General features: G+C 45.8%; 1 pseudogene; it reads left to right on the top strand.

The window, feature by feature from the left end:
- The first annotated feature begins 10985 nt into the window (after positions 1–10985).
- Positions 10986–11103, top strand: LOC124723614 (annotated as a pseudogene).
- The last annotated feature ends 8071 nt before the right edge of the window (positions 11104–19174 follow it).

Below are 19174 nucleotides of genomic sequence, written 5' to 3' on the forward strand. Positions count from 1 at the left end.
CAAATCAGCTCAGGCAGCAGATCCTGAACTTCAACAACTATTCAAGAAGCAAGGACTGAATTGTATACAGTTCTTGTCAGTGATGTTCACTGAAGACGGGCTGGTGTGGACTCACTAGAAGCAGGCGATGTGGCGTGAAGCACACAAGTAGAAGATAGTCTTCTCGGTAGTCGAGCTGATGCACAACTGCCCGCTCTGCTGTAGCGCTGGCCCATATCACTTCTCTGGCGGCACCAACACTGCGACTTCTCGGTGCGGCACTAGCTGGGCTATACACTGTCCCTGGACTGGGTTGTCGGTCTATCGACAGGTGTGGTGCTACTTCGTGGTGCATGCTGTGATTACAACACCACACTCGTCACCATCCTCCCCAAATCTCCTGGCCGTAGTCGCATGTGATGCTAACCATTGGCAATGGGGAGGTCTTGGTGGTGGCACAGCAGATGGGAACTGGGACCGAAGCTGGCGACAAGCTCCCATCTGTGTCCTGGCATTTGCCCTGAGCCCTAACAAGAAAGCCTGACAAACCGCAAGCAGGGTGGATGCCTACGTCCAGGGATGGCGTCTCGAATGCTGGAGGAACCCCTTGGAGAGGAAGGTGGCAGGGTACAGAGGTGTCACCAACGGCGACATGGGCTGCTGTGATGATGGCACATCCACATAAATGGGAAGCACCTCAGTCTGAGACGCCATCTGGTCTGTGGTGGACAGCTGCAACCCTAGGCCCTGGCTGCAATAAGAAATGCAGTGGCGGGATCACGGTGAAGCTGGGTCCAATGTCTTTTGAGCAGCGAAGAGGAAGAAACCAAGAACATGCTGATTCTAAGGGCATGAGAAATGGTCCCCTATTTCCATCGCTGTTTGGCCAAGAAGGTACTGAACAGTACTGTGTCTTGGATCTGAAAATGAGAATCTTTGTACGACCAGTACTCCTCATTGGTGGATGAACCAGGGTGCGATGCCGGCGGCTGTGCAAGAGTTCGGTGTAGGAAGGTCCATCTCGAGGCATCGCACGGTAGGTGTGCAGGAAAAGCTGCAAGGCAATCCTCCTGTAAGTGAGTGCCATGAAATCTACTCATCTGCGCCGCGAATGTTTGCGAGATGCAGGGGTTAATAGGTGTCCATATCACCCAAATTCGTTAAAGAAATCCGTGTTTGTTAGTCTAATACACTCAACCCCCCTTTAAATATCATAGCTCCTATCACACTACAGACAGTTTATGGAGGAAATTGTGATATGGCCCCTTTTTATGGCCAGTTTAAGAGTTGCGCCTTTGACATAATTCTATTTATGATAGTGTAATAGCTGATCACTCATATCCCTGACAATATAGGTGAAATTCAACTACTACATAGTACAGTGATTTTGGTATTACAAAGCGATTTATTGCGAGAATTCCTAAAGTACAGTGTGTATCAAAAAGAATCACCCGATTTTAAAAAAATCATTACTAATATATTATTTGAGATATGTTCGTGAACAACATACCATTGGAAAGAGCGAACTCTCGAGTTTTGCATGGTTCCCACTAGGTAGCAGCAGTGTGCGCCCACCTCAGTTCTAGTAAAAATGGTGTCAGGACAACAGAAAGCGCTTTGTGTTCAACGTTTCGCGCAGTGCGGGTCAGTAATAACTCTTCAGCGTGACTTTCTTACTAGGTATGGTGTGGATCCTCCTGCACCACAGAGCATTAGACGATGGCATGAACAATTTAGAGAAACAGGTTATTTGTGTAAAGGCAAATCACTGGGCTGTCCCCAAATGCCTGACACAGACGTCGAATGCATCCGCCATAGTTTCACAAGGAGTCCGCAGATATCCGTTTGCCGTGCAACTCGACAGCTCAACATGCCCCCGATGTCTGTCTGGCGTGTGTAGCGTCGACGTTTACACATGAAACCATACCAAATTCAGCTACTGCAAGCTCTTCGTGAAGGTGACAAACAATAACATGTGCAGTTCTGTAACTTCGTTCTTGGCAATGGAAGATGACAGTTTTCTTCCACGCTTACTGTTTAGTGACGAGGCAACATTCCCTTTAAATGGAAAGGCTCTAAGTACTATGGGACTTAACATCTGAGGTCATGAGTCCCCTAGACTTAGAAGTACCTAAACCTAACTAACCTAATGACATCGCACACATCCATGCCCATGGCTGGATCGAACCTGCGACTGTAGCAACAGCGCGGTTCCGGACTGAAGCGCCTAGAATCGCTCGGCCACATCGGCCGGCTAAATGGAAAGGTGAACCGTCATAATGAGACACTATGGGGTACAGAACAACCACATGAAATTGTACAACACGAGAGGGACTCTCCAAAATTAATGTGTTTTGTGAAGTTTGACGTGAAAAGGTGTATGGTCCATTTTTCTTTGTCGAGAGCACTGTTACAGGAAGTACGTATCTCGATATGCTAGAGAACTTTGTTTTCCCACAGTTGGAGACTGATTTGACCTACTTCATTTATCAACAGGATGGAGCGCCGCCACACTGGCATCTGGAAGTGCGGGAATTTTTAAATCATAGGATTGCTGAAGGATGTATTGGTCGCACTGGACCACATGATTCAGTGTTACATTACTGGCCTCCAAGGTCACAGGACCTGACGGTATGTGATTATTTCTTAGGGAGGTTTATAAAAGACTGTTTATCTGCCTCTGTTACCAACAGCAATGAATGAACTGAGTCATCGCATAACAGCAGCTGTGGAAGCTGTAACACAAGACATGCTCGCTGCAGTGTACGAACAATCTGAATACTGCGTTGACATATGCCTTGCATCTCAAGGGAAGCATGTTGACCATCTATGAAAAGTATGACAAAAAACTTTTTGATTTTCTCGTTCACCAAAAAACAAAATTCATTGTATATTTTTATTAGTTTCAGAAATATAGATGTGCCAAATCGGATCATTCTTTCTGATACACCCTGTATTACCAGACACAAATGTTGAATGGAATATAAATAAGAACAATGTAACTTCGATAATGATATGTTGGCTGAATTTGCGTGCAGGAATAGGATCAACTATCACAGTACAGAGTAGTACAAACATTGTGAGTGAGAGTATGCCGTAACACATTGCCCCTGACTATTACGAACAATATCGATTGGGGATGAGTCCTTGATACAGATCACATACGCAAGCTGTGGCTGTGTATGGCGACAAGGCGATAGCGTAAGCTGGGAGGGGTCAAGTAATTAGACTACACTGCGCTGGTGTTGCGAATACATTACCACTTGTAACACGGGCCGCGTGCCGACAGCTCGAAGCACAGGGATGATGTTGCAGCTGCTCTCAGTGGCAGTCGCGCCCGTGGGCAAAGACTCAACCGACATACTACAAGTGCGGAGTGACAAACAAGTCCGACTGTTGTCGCCAAGTGGTAACACACAAGTTCTGCCGGATCACCATGACAGTAATACTTCTGACTCTTGTGATTACCTTCACTCTGGCTGACCGGAAGTGAAAAATTCAAACGTTCGCTCTGGCGGTCCAGAAGCGAAAGACGACCGATCTCTCCGGCCGGCGGTGGTCTATTTGGGCGCCATACTGTCGACCTCGCGTGGATGCAGGCATTCAAATTCTCCGAACTAACGCAGACAATGCAGCCGTCCGGCGTCGTCTGATAGGTGAGCGGAGGGCCCCAGTGCACTGAAACGATTTGCGAGACACCGGCCCCGATGCTGCCCATGTCCAGGACACCCTGCTCACGCCGCGACAAAAGGCGAAAACGCCGGGCACCCTCTGTGGTGCGATGAGTGGACCATACTCTGCTCTTCCCACTCAGGTAACCGTGCTGGCACATGTTGTCCCACGCCTAAGAAAGAGCGACAGCCCCGTCACCCACTTACTATTTAAATAAAATTGAAGCTCTCATTCCAGATTTCATTACTCTAGCGACCTGAACCGGTCATCACCACTCGGGAACTTAGCCGGCCGGTGTGACCGAGCGGTTCTAGGCGCTTCAATCTGGAACCGCGCGACCGCTACGGTCGCACGTTTGAATCCTGCCTCGGGCATGGATGTGTGTGATGTCCTTACGTTAGTTAGGTTTAAGTAGTTCTAAGTTCTAGGGGACTGATGACCTCAGAAGTTAAGTCCCATAGTGCTCAGAGCCATTTGAACCATTTGAAGTCGGGAACTTAACAAGAAAAAGTTGAATCAAGGCAAAACAAATGGAAGGGGACAAGCCACGAGAGCTTGGCGTCTTTCATGTTCACACAAATTGTTCAGTTTCATCATTTGATTGTGGGTGGAATGGCGCTGTGGTTACATGTTCAATAAAAAATTGTGCAAAATGAACAAATTCCTGTGAGGTGAACTGCGGTCCATTATCAGACACTAAGACTTCCAACAAGCCCTTGATGCAAAAAAATTGTAATAAATCTTCTAATAGTACTGGCTAACATCGTAAAATTCATCGGAATCACGAAGGGAAAACGACTGAAGACATCCACGACAATAAGCCATCGTGTGTTCCAGATATGTTGATACATTTCCATGGGCTGCTGGGCCGTGGCCAGTTAGAAAAGCCTTGAGGTGCAGCCGCCTGTTGCTCGATGCAAGCGGCGCAGCGTGACGTCATGTCTTCAATCAAGGCGTCCATCCCTGGCCAAGAACAATGGCTTCGCGCAAGTTGCTTTGTCCTCAAGTGTCCCTGGTGCAACAACCTTAAAACATTCTGTTAAAGGGTACATGGGATGATAACCCGGGCTTTGTCATTCTCATTGTGTAACAGTAAAATGCCACGCTGTAGTGACAAGGCCTGAAGATGTACTTCCTGCCGAACAATGTCTTTCACTCTTCTTGGCCATCCTGTTCACAGGTATTTCAGCGCAATGCTATCTGACAACTCGACGCTTCAGAGGAGTCGGATTGTTTATCCTTGCCCATCGGTAACCCTGACAACACATCGATGTTGGAATGTTGAACTATAGGGCGGTACAAGATTTTACAGTTGTGGTTCGGCAGCAATAAAGACCATCATTGCAATTTCTGTTACGTGTGTGGCGGAACAGGCTTGGTCGGGTGGAAGAGTGAAATGAATGGCTTATGATGTGTGATCAAGTAGAACTTCCTTTCACAGAGGTAATGACGATATTTGGTTGTACCATGATTGATCGCCGATGCATTTTTTTCATTCTGACTGTATAATTTGCCTGAGTATTAGTCAGAGGTTTGGAGACAAATGCCACTGGACGATCACACGATGCGCCTAGGCCAATAGAAGAAGTACCAACCGCTAGTACCATTGGTTTAGCTGGATCAAAATGTATGAGGTACGTTTCAATTGATCAAAATACAACTGACAATCTTTGGTCCATGCAAACGGAAGCCGGCCGCGGTGGTCTAGCGGTTCTGGCGCTGCAGTCCGGAACCGCGGGACTGCTACGGTCGCAGGTTCGAATCCTGCCTCGGGCATGGATGTGTGTGATGTCCTTAGGTTAGTTAGGTTTAAGTAGTTCTACGTTCTAGGGGACTTCTGACCTAAGATGTTGAGTCCCATAGTGCTCAGAGCCATTTGAACCATTTTTTTGCAAACGGAACATCCTAACGCTGTGACTTGTAAAGCAGAGCTGCGATCTGACAGGTGTGAGGAATGAATTTGTTGTAATAGTTCAGTTTGCTTAACACTGCTTGCAGTTCCTTTAGATTTTTGGTAGCCAGCAAATCTTTGATGACTCGCAAATGAGTCTGTGTTGGGTGAATATCCTCCACATTAATGACATAACCCAAATATTCTATTTCCGTCTGGAAAAAAGAGCGCTTGTTTTTGCTACGCTTAAGGCCTGCTGATAACAGTACTTGAAAAGGGCACTCGAGATTGGCTAACTGTTCTTCTGCAGAAGCTCCAGACACGACAATGTCATCCAAGTAATTTGAGCAATAAGGCGCCTTGGCAGTCACTTTTTCTAAAAAGCGTTGCAAAGATTGCCAGTGCTGAGACACTACTGAAGGGCAGGCATTGAAATTCAAATAATCCGAGATGATTTTTAATAACCAAAAATGTCTTCGAGTAGTCATGCAAAGGTGGTTGGAGGTAAGCATCCGCAATGTCTGTCTTGGAAAAATAACGACTCTCGCCTAATCTTCCCCAACACTCCCTCTGGGTGGGGCAATCATACTTGTCTCTCACTGTCTGAGAGTTCACAGTCGACTTAAAATCAACACACAGTCGAAGATGTCCTTCAGCTTTGTGAAGACCTAACGAAGAAGACCATTGACTTGCACTGATTGGCTTGATGACCCCATTTGCCTTTCATTGCCGTAATTGTTCAGCGACCTGCTCCCCTTTGGCAATGTCCATTTGCCTAGCTCGACAAAACTTCTTTTGCGCATTGTCTCTGAGAGACACATGAGCTAAAAATTTGTTCGCACACCTGAGACCGACGCTACAATGTTCACAAAATTTGCCACACAGAGCTTGAAGCTTGTCTGTTGGCACATTTGACCACTGACTTGTGGACTGACAATCCGAAAATGTGAAAAGAATCGAAGCCGAAAATATTTTGCGAAGATTTAACAGAAAGCACTGTGGATACAACTCTCTTCGTTACACCTTGAAAAGTAGATGGCATACTGAAAGTTCCTAAAACTGGAATTTCCTATCGCTTATAATCTAACAACACATGTGTAGCTGGATTGAGTCTTGGTGAACCTAATCGTTCATAAGCAAGTTTTTTTCAGACGTGTAACCGATGCACCTGTGTCCAGTTGCAGTTTGACATCTTTCTTAGCTACTGCCAAAGTAACAAACACCTTGTCCCGACTACGTTCCAGAGTTAAGAGAGACCTATCATTTCCTGTCTGTTATTGCGAGCTATTACAACGCGTGACAGATGAAGTGGGCAGAGATTTAAAGCGGACCCGTGTTTGCGTCTGCATGATTTGTTTGTTCAAATGTGTATGAAATCTTATGGGACTTAACTGCTAAGGTCATCAGTCCCTAAGCTTACACACTACTTAACCTAAACTATCCTAACGACAAACACACACACCCATGCCCGAGGGAGGACTCGAACCTCCGCCGAGACTGGCCGCACAGTCAGTGACGGCAGCGCCTCAGACCGCTCGGCTAATCCCGCGCGGCATATGATTTGATTGGCACATGAAAATCACCCGACTGCTGTTTTGTACTTGGACGACCTTTGACAACATTTACTACATATATCGGGTCCCACTGTCTCGTAGCTGGCTGTATCGTGATAACATTAACGATTTGAACTGGTTTAGTGGCATGTTGCTTGGGAATTTTGCTGTCCAGTGTCCACGCAGTTTCTTCGTGCACACTGACTGAACATGACCATGAGCTTTTGTGTTGCAAAAATAACAAATATCGTCTCGACTTGGGCAATGAGAACGCTTATGGCGACTGAAGCACTTTGGGCAAGACTTCGCTATCTTTTTCTGTCTACCAGCTTTCGGCCAGCGCGGCATGGCACTGTTCGTCTCTGTACGTGACGTCACACTCTGTGTCGCATGGGCCGGACGAGCACGGGACTGTTTACGTTCTAAAGCACTACGAACACTGTCCCTATGCAGAGCGTTAATAAATGGTTCAAATGGCTCTGAGCACTATGGGACTTAACATCTGTGGTCATCAGTCCCCTGAGAACTACTTAAACCTAACTAACCTATGGACATCACACACATCCATGCCCGAGGCAGGATTCGAACCTGCGACCGTAGCGGTCACGCGGTTCCAGACTGAAGCGTCTAGAACCGCACGGCCACACTGGCCGGCTGTTCGTTAATATTTGACATTTGTATCTCACTCTTAGCTAAATCATAAGTGTCCTGAGCCTCAGTTAACTGTAAGAATGTCTTTAAAGAAGGATCAGGTTGTTTCAAAATAGCACCACGAATTTTATCGTCACGGATATTTTGAGTTACAGTGTCACGCAGCTTGACATCAGTGTATGATTGCCCACAACGACAAAAAAATTTGCAATACCTAGTTAAACCTTATAATTCAGTGATCCACTGTTTGCGAGTTTGACCTGCTGCCTGCTGAAGGTGGAAAAACTTGAACCTTGCAGCAGCCATGAGCGTTTGCTCATCAGAGTAAGAGGTTAACTTGCTAACTAAAGTCTCAAACTCTAATTGTTCCAGTTGTGTGTCAGGAAACGATTTCATCACTATGAACCTATAAACTTCCATGCCCACAACGGAAACTGGGGAATGGTGGAATGGCTGATGGAGGTGGAGGCTGAGGCTGCTCTGCTCCTTGTAGATTCTGCTGTAGCTGTGTTAGCTGCGTCACAGCTTGCAGCAACTGTTGGATTTGCCCACTCTGTAACTGAATAACACGCATTAAGAAATCATCCTGTGACACAGAAGCCGTGTGTGTAAGGAATTTGGATTAGACTTCACATACGAAAGACACACTCGTGTCCGCAGCTCGTGGTCGTGCGGTAACGTTCTCGATTCCCGCGCCCGGGTTCCCGGGTTCGATTCCCAGCGGGGTCAGGGATTTTCTCTGCCTCGTGATGACTGGGTGTTGTGTGCTGTCCTTAGGTTAGTTAGGTTTAAGTAGTTCTAAGTTCTAGGGGACTGATGACTGTAGATGTTAAGTCCCATAGTGCTCAGAGCCATTTTTTTTGACACACTCGTCTCAGTAGTAGTGTCTGTCCTGAGTCAAAAGTCCACATACTATGTACCATACACATAAAAAGAAACACTCACTCCGTCTTCAGGCCACGAGTGGCCTACCGGGACCATCCGACCGCCTTGTCATCCTCGGTGGAGGATGTGGATAGGAGGGGCGTGGGGTCAGCACACCTCACTCCCGACCGTAAGATGGTATTCTTGACCGAAGCCGCTACCATTCGGTCGAGTAGCTCCTCAAATGGCAGCACGAGGCTGAGTGCACCCTGAAAAATGGCAACAGCGCATGGCGGCCTGGATGGTCACCCATCCAATTGCCGACTACTCCCGACAGCGCTTAACTTCGGTGATCTCACGGGAACCGGTGTATCCACTACGGCAAGGCCATTGCCATAAAAAGAAACAGCATGAAATAAATAACAAATAACAAGGGTGGGTAGGGGGGCAAAAACAAAAATTAATCCTGTAACTCGCACAGATCCTTTCCCTCCTCGATGCTATTGTGTCGTATTTTTGTGCAGTCCTAAAGCATCGATTGCACACCAACCAACGCAGCACTGCGAACAGTATCAAGAAGGCGCTGATCCCTGTGCTGATGGAAAGAGTGGGCAGCGCCACAACTCCAAGAAGACTGAATTTCTGCGCCCCCTATCCACGCTGATTTAACCAGCTGCCCATCACTGGTCGGTCCAGTTTGGTCACAGACTTCTAGAGGATCAGTACTGAGTATTAGGAAGACGATACTTAGCCCATGTTCTGAGAGTAGTATTAGTGAACAGTAATTGCTTGCAGGAGGCATCTCAAGTTAAGTTATATCTATTTTATTTTTAGAAATAAAGAAGTATTTTAATTTTCAAGTTTTGTACAGATAATTTTGGATTCCTGCTACCAGCAGTCGCAACTTTATCCTTCCTTGTTTGTGTCGGTGCTGAAAAAATGGCTCTGAGCGCTATGGGACTTAACATCTGAGGTCATCAGTCCCCTAGAACTTAGAACTACTTAAACCTAACTAACCTAAGGACATCATACAAATCCATGCGCGAGGCAGGATTCGAAACTGCGACTGTAGCAGTCGCGCGGTTCCGGACTGAAGCGCCTAGAACCGCTCGGCCACCGTGGCCGGCGTCGGTGTTGACTTCCACATTAGCTGACACTTTTGATACAACCACAGAAGGAGATTTTACTTGTCGCCATCCTGAGTTATTTATAGTGTGCTGAGGGAAACACTATGAGATTAGAATGAGGGGAACACTGAAACCCTGATAATGATTAGTGACAAGAACACACACATTTATTGACGAATACTCAACTTTTTACAAATTAGGTCAGCAGCAGATCCTTAAGTTCCATTTCTATTCCAGAAGCTAAGGCTGGATAGTAAACAATTCTTATCCCACTAAAATTTTCATTAAAGACGGGCTGGTGTGGACTCGCTAGAAGCAGACGATGTGGCGCAAAGTACAAAAGTAGAAGGTGGTCTTAGTAGTCGAGTTGACTTGGAGCTGCCCACCGTGCTGTGGTACTGTCGTGAATCACTTCTCTGGCGGCGCCACCGCTGCGACTTCTTGTTGTGGTAATCGCTGGGCTATACGCCGTCTCTGGAATAGGTTGTCGACCTATCGACGCCTGTGGTGCTACCTGGAGGTGCGTGCTCTGCATATGACACCACAGTGAAAGCACTGACAAACAGTATACCACAATGCATACTAACAAATATACCGAGCGAGGTGACGCAGTGGGTAGCACACTGGACTTGCATTCAGGAGGACAACGGTTCAAACACGCGTCGGGCCACTCTGGTTTAGGTTTCTATGATTTCCCTGCATCGATCCAGGCAAAAGCCGGGATAGTTCCCTGGGCACAGCCAGCTTCCTTCCCCAGCCTTCCCTAATCCGATGGGACCAATGACCTCGCTCTCTGGTCCACTAACCAAAATCAGCCCACCTGCTACCAAATAATGCCATTCCAGCCTTGGCTCTAGCTGTTGCGAGATGGAACTATAGGCTAAAAACTCAGTTTAGACTGTCTAGCACCAGGAAATGGTTTAGCCGCTTCCACATGCTTGTATAGGATGAGGAAGGACATAGTTAGGAAAAAGAGGACACATGGACGCACTTTTAAATTTAATAAATGAATTAATTAATAGACATAACATACATTCCCTAACTTTTATTGGTACTTCTCTGAAGAGCCAATTTTCTGTGGAAACGTAGGCTTGCTTAGCAGGTAGTTGTAAAAATATACACGGGAAATTTCTTTTAAATCATACTGGACCATGAACGTGCCCTTAACTGATTCACGGTTCAACCTATCCTGTCATCAGTCCACTGTGTTGTAATGAGCGAAAATACTCTTTCTACATTTGCATTGTGGGCAACGGCCTTGCCGCATTGGATACACCGGTTCCCGTCAGATCACCGAAGTTAAGCGCTGTCGGACGTGGTCGGCACTTGGATGGGTGACTATCCGGGCCGCCATGCGCTGTTGTCATTTTTTGGGGTGCACTCAGCCTCGTGATGCCAATTGAGGAGCTACTCGACCGAATAGTAGTGGCTCCGGTCACAGATAACCATCATAACGACAGGGAGAGCGGTGTACTGACCACACCCCCCTCCTATCGGCATCCTCATCTGAGGATGACACGGCGGTCGGATGGTCCCGATGGGCCACTTGTGGCCTGCAGATGGAGATTTTTTTTTTTTTTTTTTTTTTTTTTTTTTTTTGCATTGTGCCCTGATATACTGAAAAAGTATTCAGAAGGTTTTAACAACTTGGAGTGAAAATCAACAAACTTACTTTCACAAGAATACTTGGGCCATTTTTTACTACAAGATAACCAACTAAATTCAGGATCATTATTATTCTGTTTCAGAAATTGACTAAAATTACAGAATTGGTCAAAACATTTTACATCTTCACCTTCTAAAGTTTGACGTTTACCTTCCGAATACAAAAGGATTTTTTCAGCATCACTGTAGTTAACATCTTTTTTAAGATACATGCATTTGAAACAGAAAAAGTTGTCAAAGATGCAGAGTCGTCGTTTTAAATATTCATTTCACGATTGATGCCACAACATAGCTTCCTCCACAAAAAAGTTTAACTTCTTTATCAAATCAAGGGATAGACGACTATCGGCCGGCCGAAGTGGCCGAACGGTTCTCGGCGCTACAGTCCGGAACCGCGCGACCGCTACGGCGCAGGTTCGAATCCTGCCTTGGGCATGGATGTGTGTGATGTCCTTAGGTTAGTTAGGTTTAAGTAGTTCTAAGTTCTAGGGGACTGATGACCTCAGAAGTTAAGTCCCATAGTGCTCAGAGCCATTTGAACCATTTGAAAGACTATCAATAAACAGCAAATCACACTCATACACGAGTACTGAGTACATGATATGAAACATACTATGCCAAGCCAGGACAATGTGAATCCGGAACTGATAATAACGGAACAGAAACTTTAAATAATGGATATTTGCACATGCTTATATGTCGATCTATGATCAGTAGTGAAAAATCGACGATACTACCACCATCTGTAGATAAGGTATTGAAGAAAAGAGCAACAGAACGGGAATAATTGCAAATATAATTTTATTACGGTCAACTTTGCGAAAAAGGTGGACGATGTAAAAATCCGCCCGGAACTCGGACAAACAGATAGAAAGGAGGAGATGTCCGTATTTATCCGAACGTCTGGTTACTCTATGCTTGTAGGATTTGAATGCTTTGTCAGTACAGAATACTTTCAGCTTGGAAAACACTGACATAAACGACATCGTTCCTTTGTTTTATCTGTCGACATCTTTTGAATCCAGTCTTTTAACTCTTCATTTTTTAATCATTCTTCTCTAAATTGTAGCGTATATGGATGTTTCGTCGGCATTTTTAACAAAACGTTCAGAAGTCTAAGAAAACTGGTTGCTTATTCAAATTAATGCACTGGAAACGACTAGACACTGATACCAGTGAATTATTGATAATAAGAATGGCTGTAATAGCACTGCAGACTGTATTGTGGCATGCAATGTTATCTGCTCCAGGTAGAAGACGTGCTTTGTTGGTGCTGCACATTTTCGTGATTTTGACTGAGATAAAATGACGCTGCAGCCGTCATCTTCGGCAGGCCAATGTAGAAGTTATCACAGAATCAGCTAAGCAAAAAATCCGTGCAATTCGTACGTTTATTAATAGGTAAAAGCCGACTTCGCTATTTTCCCTTGTGTGAGACCCCTTTTGCCACGTTAATGTGTCGATTTCAAAATGTAGATCGGCATATTTCACTGTTCGCGTCGCTTCTGCATAATCTTTCATCGATTGTATCAATAATCGTTTCTATTGTGATATATTGTGAAATTTCGCACGTTTGCGAGTGCCCCTGTAGACTCATCAATTGTAGGTTTAGTCTTATTATTGTTCTTTTAAAATTTTCGAGAACAGTATGCATGTTTCATGCCAGTTTACTTTTCAGAATTTTCGAACGCTTTCAGAACCATAGTTTTGAAAATTTTCTTAATTTTCCTAAGTTAGGAGAATTTGAGTGGCTTATTTAGTAGCTAATCAGCATCTGTGATTCCATGATACTGTCAAAGAATTAATCATCCCGAGTTTCAGTGTACATCAACGTAAATAAAGGTACACTTCTGAGAATTTTCGGAAGTTACCATTGTCCTGTGCATAAGCTAATTTGTAGTATTAAATCGGCGTTTGTGATTTAGTTACTGTAGAGGATATTGTAACTAACATATTGTGTTACAATTAGTTTTCCATTTCAAGAGGAGTATATGTTATCTACGTTTATCGTAAATTAAAGGTACTGTCGAGATTGCTAACGACAATAATTAAGCTCAAAAACTAAACTCTGTCTGAACAGGCCCCGGAAGACCCAACAGTACCGAGCACCCGCCGTGTCATCCTCACCCGACAGGCGTCACTGGATGTGGATATGGAGGGGTATGTGGTCAGCACACCACTCTCCCAGCCAGTGTCAGTTTTCGTGACTGGAGCCGCTACTTCTCAGTCAAGTAGCTCCTCCACTGCCCTCACGAGGGCTGAGTGCACCCCACTTGCCAACAGCACTTGGCACACACGGACTGTTACCGATCAAAGTGCTAGCCAAGCCCGACACGTCTTAACATCGATGATCTGATGGTAATTGGTGTTATCACTGCGGCAAGGGCGTTGGCAATTTGAACATGGGATGAGTTGGTTGACATTTGTAAGCAACTGTAAATCGCCCCTGACTACTCTCAAACGACTGGCAGCTGCCATGAATCGATGTATTGGAAGAGCTCCCAAGAGTCTTGTACCTGTGGTACCAAAAGGTACCTCAAGTACTAGCCTCTCCTGTGAATCCTGTCTCCACTTTGAGAAGTACAGGATCTGTCATTCCTCATCAACTTGACTGTAAGTGGCGTGTCAAGCGTAGATATAGGCGTACAGGGTAGAGGGGAATCAGGAAGGCTCAGTGTGTTAGACCGATTCCCCTAACCAACATGTTTGAGATGCTGTTTTTCACTGAAACTGAAGCTGAGCCAGTGGGACTCATTTCACCTATTTTGGGGGAACCTCCTTTGTCCCATGTCAACGTGAGTGAAACGGAAAAGGGTAGGGTCTATTAATTGGTAGCAGTTTTAAGGTATGGCGAATAATGGTACACCTTTGGGGAATGGCGGTAATGGACAGGAAGGAACACCAGGCGAACTCAGTGCATAAGCCTGAGGGCGTCATTCAGCATGAAAGGAGGCTATTTCACTAGCTGTTCAGGGGAAAGGACGCAACCAAATGGAGATTGTGGTGCACATTGGCACAAATGATGCCTGTTGTCTGGGCTCCAAGGTCATTCTTGTAACGTTCCAGCAACTGGCAGAGAAGTTTGGGAAGACTAGCCTTGTGCACAGAGCTCACAATTTGCAGCATTGTCCCCATAACTGATCATAGTCTCCTGATTCTGACTTCGAGATTTCGGTCACAAGCTAGCTGCGACTTCCTAGACTTGCGCCATAGGGGTCTAGAATCTCTCAAAATGGGTCAGGCGTGCCCTAAACATCAGAGGTTTCTACCCAGGTAGCTCACTCTGTGTCGGGTACCCACAAGGATTGTTTAGATTAATCGACTCTCCATCGAATCCAGATAACGACAGCTGTAGAAGACTCAGACGTACAAGGTCAGGTCCAGAAGAATGCACCTACAGGTGATGGCATTAAAATTCTAGTAGTTAACTGCAAAAGCATTCTCAACAAGGCGCCACAGCTAGAAGCACCCCTGAAAATTAGTGCTCACATAATACTAGGTACAGAAAGCTGGTCGAAAGCTGAAATTGACAGCAGTGAGATTTTTGGGGAAAATTTAAGTATTTATTTGAAGAATGTTGTCATGGGAAATGAAGGTGGTTTACAGACAAGAAACTCTAGTCCACCAAGATAGAAATTGAATCTGGATGCAGGATTGTTTGGACAAGGTTCAGTATCAGGAATGGGCATGCAATGGGAATTGAATCCTTCTATTGCCCACCACACTGACCTCCTGCATTAACTGAAAACCTTAGAGAAAACCTCTGTTCGCTTGTATGTATCTTCCCCACTCATACTGCAATCATCAAGCGAGGCTTTAGTCATCAAACCATCAATTGAGAAAATTAAACTTTTGTTAGTGGAGGGTGTGACAAGACATCTTGTGAAACATTATTAACTGCCTTCCCTGAAAAAAATGGAATGAAGTGATCGTGTGGCCTTGTTGACCGGGAGGCCCCATCTGGGGAAATTCGGCCCTCAAGAGCAAGTCTTATTTCAGTCGGCGCCCCATTGGGCGACTTGCATGTAAGTGATGAGGATGAAATGATGATGAGGACAACACAACACCCAGTCCACGAGCATAGAAATCCTCCAACCCGGCTGGGAACCGAACCCAGGACCGTGGAATGGTGGGCAAACACTGTATCACTCAGCTAAGCCGGCAGACGTCTTCTCTTGAAACCACCTAGAACAGGTAGTTCGGAACACCACTTGTGATGGAAATGTATTAGATCTAATGGTAACGAATAGACCTGACCTCTTTGAGGATTCCACATCGAAACTGGTATCAGTGACCATGATATGGCTATAGCACCAATTATTACCAAAGTACAAAGGACAGTTAAAACAAGTAGAAAGATACATATGTTCAGAATAGTTGACCATGCACTGGATAGCCATGAACGCGGTAGATAAGTTCATAATGGAAGGTACCCTCCCTGGTATATAGTCACCGTAAAAAAAAATTTCTAAAGTAAGTGAGTAATAAGTGCAAAACAAAGCATTGGGCTACAGATAGAGAGATGCTGAATGAAATGTATTTGGCTGTCAAGAGAGCAAAGCGTGAAGCCTTCATTGACCTCCATAGCATAATACTGTCAATGATCTTACTCAAAACCCAAAGAAATTCTGGTCGTATGTAAAGGCTTTTAGGAGCACCAAACTTAGCATCGAGTCACAGCAAGTAAGACAGGAACTGAAACTGAGGGTAGCAAACCAAAAGCTGAAATGCTTAACTCCGTTTCCAAAAGTTCTCTTACAAAGGAAAACCTGGGAGGAATGCCCCAATTTAATCCTCCTACCACTGAAAAGATTAATGAATTAAATGTTAGTGTCAGTAGTGTTGAGAAACAGGTGAAATTGTTAAAATTGAACAAAGTACCAGGACCTGATGGAATACCTATCAGATTCAAATGGCTCTGAGTACTATGGAACTTAACATCTGAGGTCATCAGTCCCCTAGACTTAGAACTACTTAAACCTAACTAACCTAAGGACAGCACACACATCCATGCCCGAGGCAGGTTTCGAACCTGTGACCGTAGCCGTCGCGGAGTTCCAGACTGAAGCGCCTAGAACTGCTCGGCCACAACGGCCGACCTATCAGATTCTATATTGAATTTGGGGAAGAGTTAGCTCCTCTTCTAAATACACTCCTGGAAATTGAAATAAGAACACCGTGAATTCATTGTCCCAGGAAGGGGAAACTTTATTGACACATTCCTGGGGTCAGATACATCACATGATCACACTGACAGAACCACAGGCACATAGACACAGGCAACAGAGCATGCACAATGTCGGCACTAGTACAGTGTATATCCACCTTTCGCAGCAATGCAGGCTGCTATTCTCCCATGGAGACGATCGTAGAGATGCTGGATGTAGTCCTGTGGAACGGCTTGCCATGCCATTTCCACCTGGCGCCTCAGTTGGACCAGCGTTCGTGCTGGACGTGCAGACCGCGTGAGACGACGCTTCATCCAGTCCCAAACATGCTCAATGGGGGACAGATCCGGAGATCTTGCTGGCCAGGGTAGTTGACTTACACCTTCTAGAGCACGTTGGGTGGCACGGGATACATGCGGACGTGCATTGTCCTGTTGGAACAGCAAGTTCCCTTGTCGGTCTAGAAATGGTAGAACGATGGGTTCGATGACGGTTTGGATGTACCGTGCACTATTCAGTGTCCCCTCGACGATCACCAGTGGTGTACGGCCAGTGTAGGAGATCGCTCCCCACACCATGATGCCGGGTGTTGGCCCTGTGTGCCTCGGTCGTATGCAGTCCTGATTGTGGCGCTCACCTGCACGGCGCCAAACACGCATACGACCATCATTGGCACCAAGGCAGAAGCGACTCTCATCGCTGAAGACGACACGTCTCCATTCGTCCCTCCATTCACGCCTATCGCGACACCACTGGAGGCGGGCTGCACTATGTTGGGGCGTGAGCAGAAGACGGCCTAACGGTGTGCGGGACCGTAGCCCAGCTTCATGGAGACGGTTGCGAATGGTCCTCGCCGATACCCCAGGAGCAACAGTGTCCCTAATTTGCTGGGAAGTGGCGGTGCGGTCCCCTACGGCACTGCGTAGGATCCTACGGTCTTGGCGTGCATCCGTGCGTCGCTGCGGTCCGGTCCCAGGTCGACGGGCACGTGCACCTTCCGCCGACCACTGGCGACAACATCGATGTACTGTGGAGACCTCACGCCCCACGTGTTGAGCAATTCGGCGGTACGTCCACCCGGCCTCCCGCATGCCCACTATACGCCCTCGCTCAAAGTCCGTCAACTGCACATACGGTTCACGTCCACGCTGTCGCGGCATGCTACCAGTGTTAAAGACTGCGATGGAGCTCCGTATGCCACGGCAAACTGGCTGACACTGACGGCGGCGGTGCACAAATGCTGCGCAGCTAGCGCCATTCGACGGCCAACACCGCGGTTCCTGGTGTGTCCGCTGTGCCGTGCGTGTGATCATTGCTTGTACAGCCCTCTCGCAGTGTCCGGAGCAAGTATGGTGGGTCTGACACACCGGTGTCAATGTGTTCTTTTTTCCATTTCCAGGAGTGTATAATCTGTTGTATAACCGTGAAGCAAAAAACCATGCTCAGTAGTTCGAAGAAAGCGCAGATTACATCTGTTTACAAGAAAGTTAGTAAAAGTGATTACAAAACTTCCGTCCAATGTCCTTGACATAGATTTGTTGTAGAATCATAGAAGATATTCTTAGCTCAAACATAACTGCCACTTTTTTCACATGACATGCTGAAAGTTTTGGACCAAGGCAGTCAGATAGATGCAGTATTTCTTGATTTTTCGAGAAACGTTTGACTCTGTACTACCTCTACGCTTATTATCAAAACTACGATTATATGGGGTATCAAGCGAAATTCGTGACGGGACAGAGGATTTTTTGGTAGGAAGGACGCAATATGTTGTCTTAGATGGAGACTCATCGTCAGAGGTAGAAGTAATTTTGCGTGTGCCCCAAGGAAGTGTGGTGGGATCCTTGATGCTCATGTTGTATATCGATGACGCTGAGGAACCTGAGGCTTTTTGCAGATGACGCAGTTATCTATAGTGAAGTACTGTCTGAATGAGGCTGCATAAATATTCATCCAGATCTTGATAAGATTTCAAAGTGGTGCAAAGATTGGCAACTAGCTTTAAATGTTTAGAAATGTAAAGCTGTGCACTTCACAAAACGAAAAAACGTAGTATCCTATGACTATAAAATCGATGGGATCGGCCAACTCGTACAATTTGCCTGGGTGTAACGCTTTGTAGGGATATGGAATCAAATGATAGCGTAGGCTCAGTTGTGGGGTAAAGCAGGTGAACTGCGGTTTAATCGTAGAATACAGGGGAAATGCTATCAGTCTACAAAGAAGATTGCTTACAGATCGCTCATGCCACCCATTCAGGAACACTGCGCAAGAGTGCGGGACCCCTACCAAATACGACTAACAGAGGATATTGGATGTATACAAAGAAGAGCAGCACAAATGGTCACAGGTTTGTCTGACCATGGGAGAATGTCACAGAGATACTATAGAAACTGAACTGGCAGATTCTTGAAAATAGCCATAAACTATCTCAAGCAAGCCTACTTGCAAAGTTTCAAGGACCAGCTTTAAATGATGGCTCTAGGAATATATTACCAACACCTACTTATCGCTCACATAGGGATAATGAGGAAATGATTAGATTCATAACAGCACACACAAAGCCATTTAAACAATCATTATTCTCACGCTGCATACATGAAA

The sequence above is a fragment of the Schistocerca piceifrons genome, chromosome X, assembly GCF_021461385.2.
Source record: "Schistocerca piceifrons isolate TAMUIC-IGC-003096 chromosome X, iqSchPice1.1, whole genome shotgun sequence".
In the NCBI taxonomy this organism is placed as follows: domain Eukaryota; kingdom Metazoa; phylum Arthropoda; class Insecta; order Orthoptera; family Acrididae; genus Schistocerca; species Schistocerca piceifrons.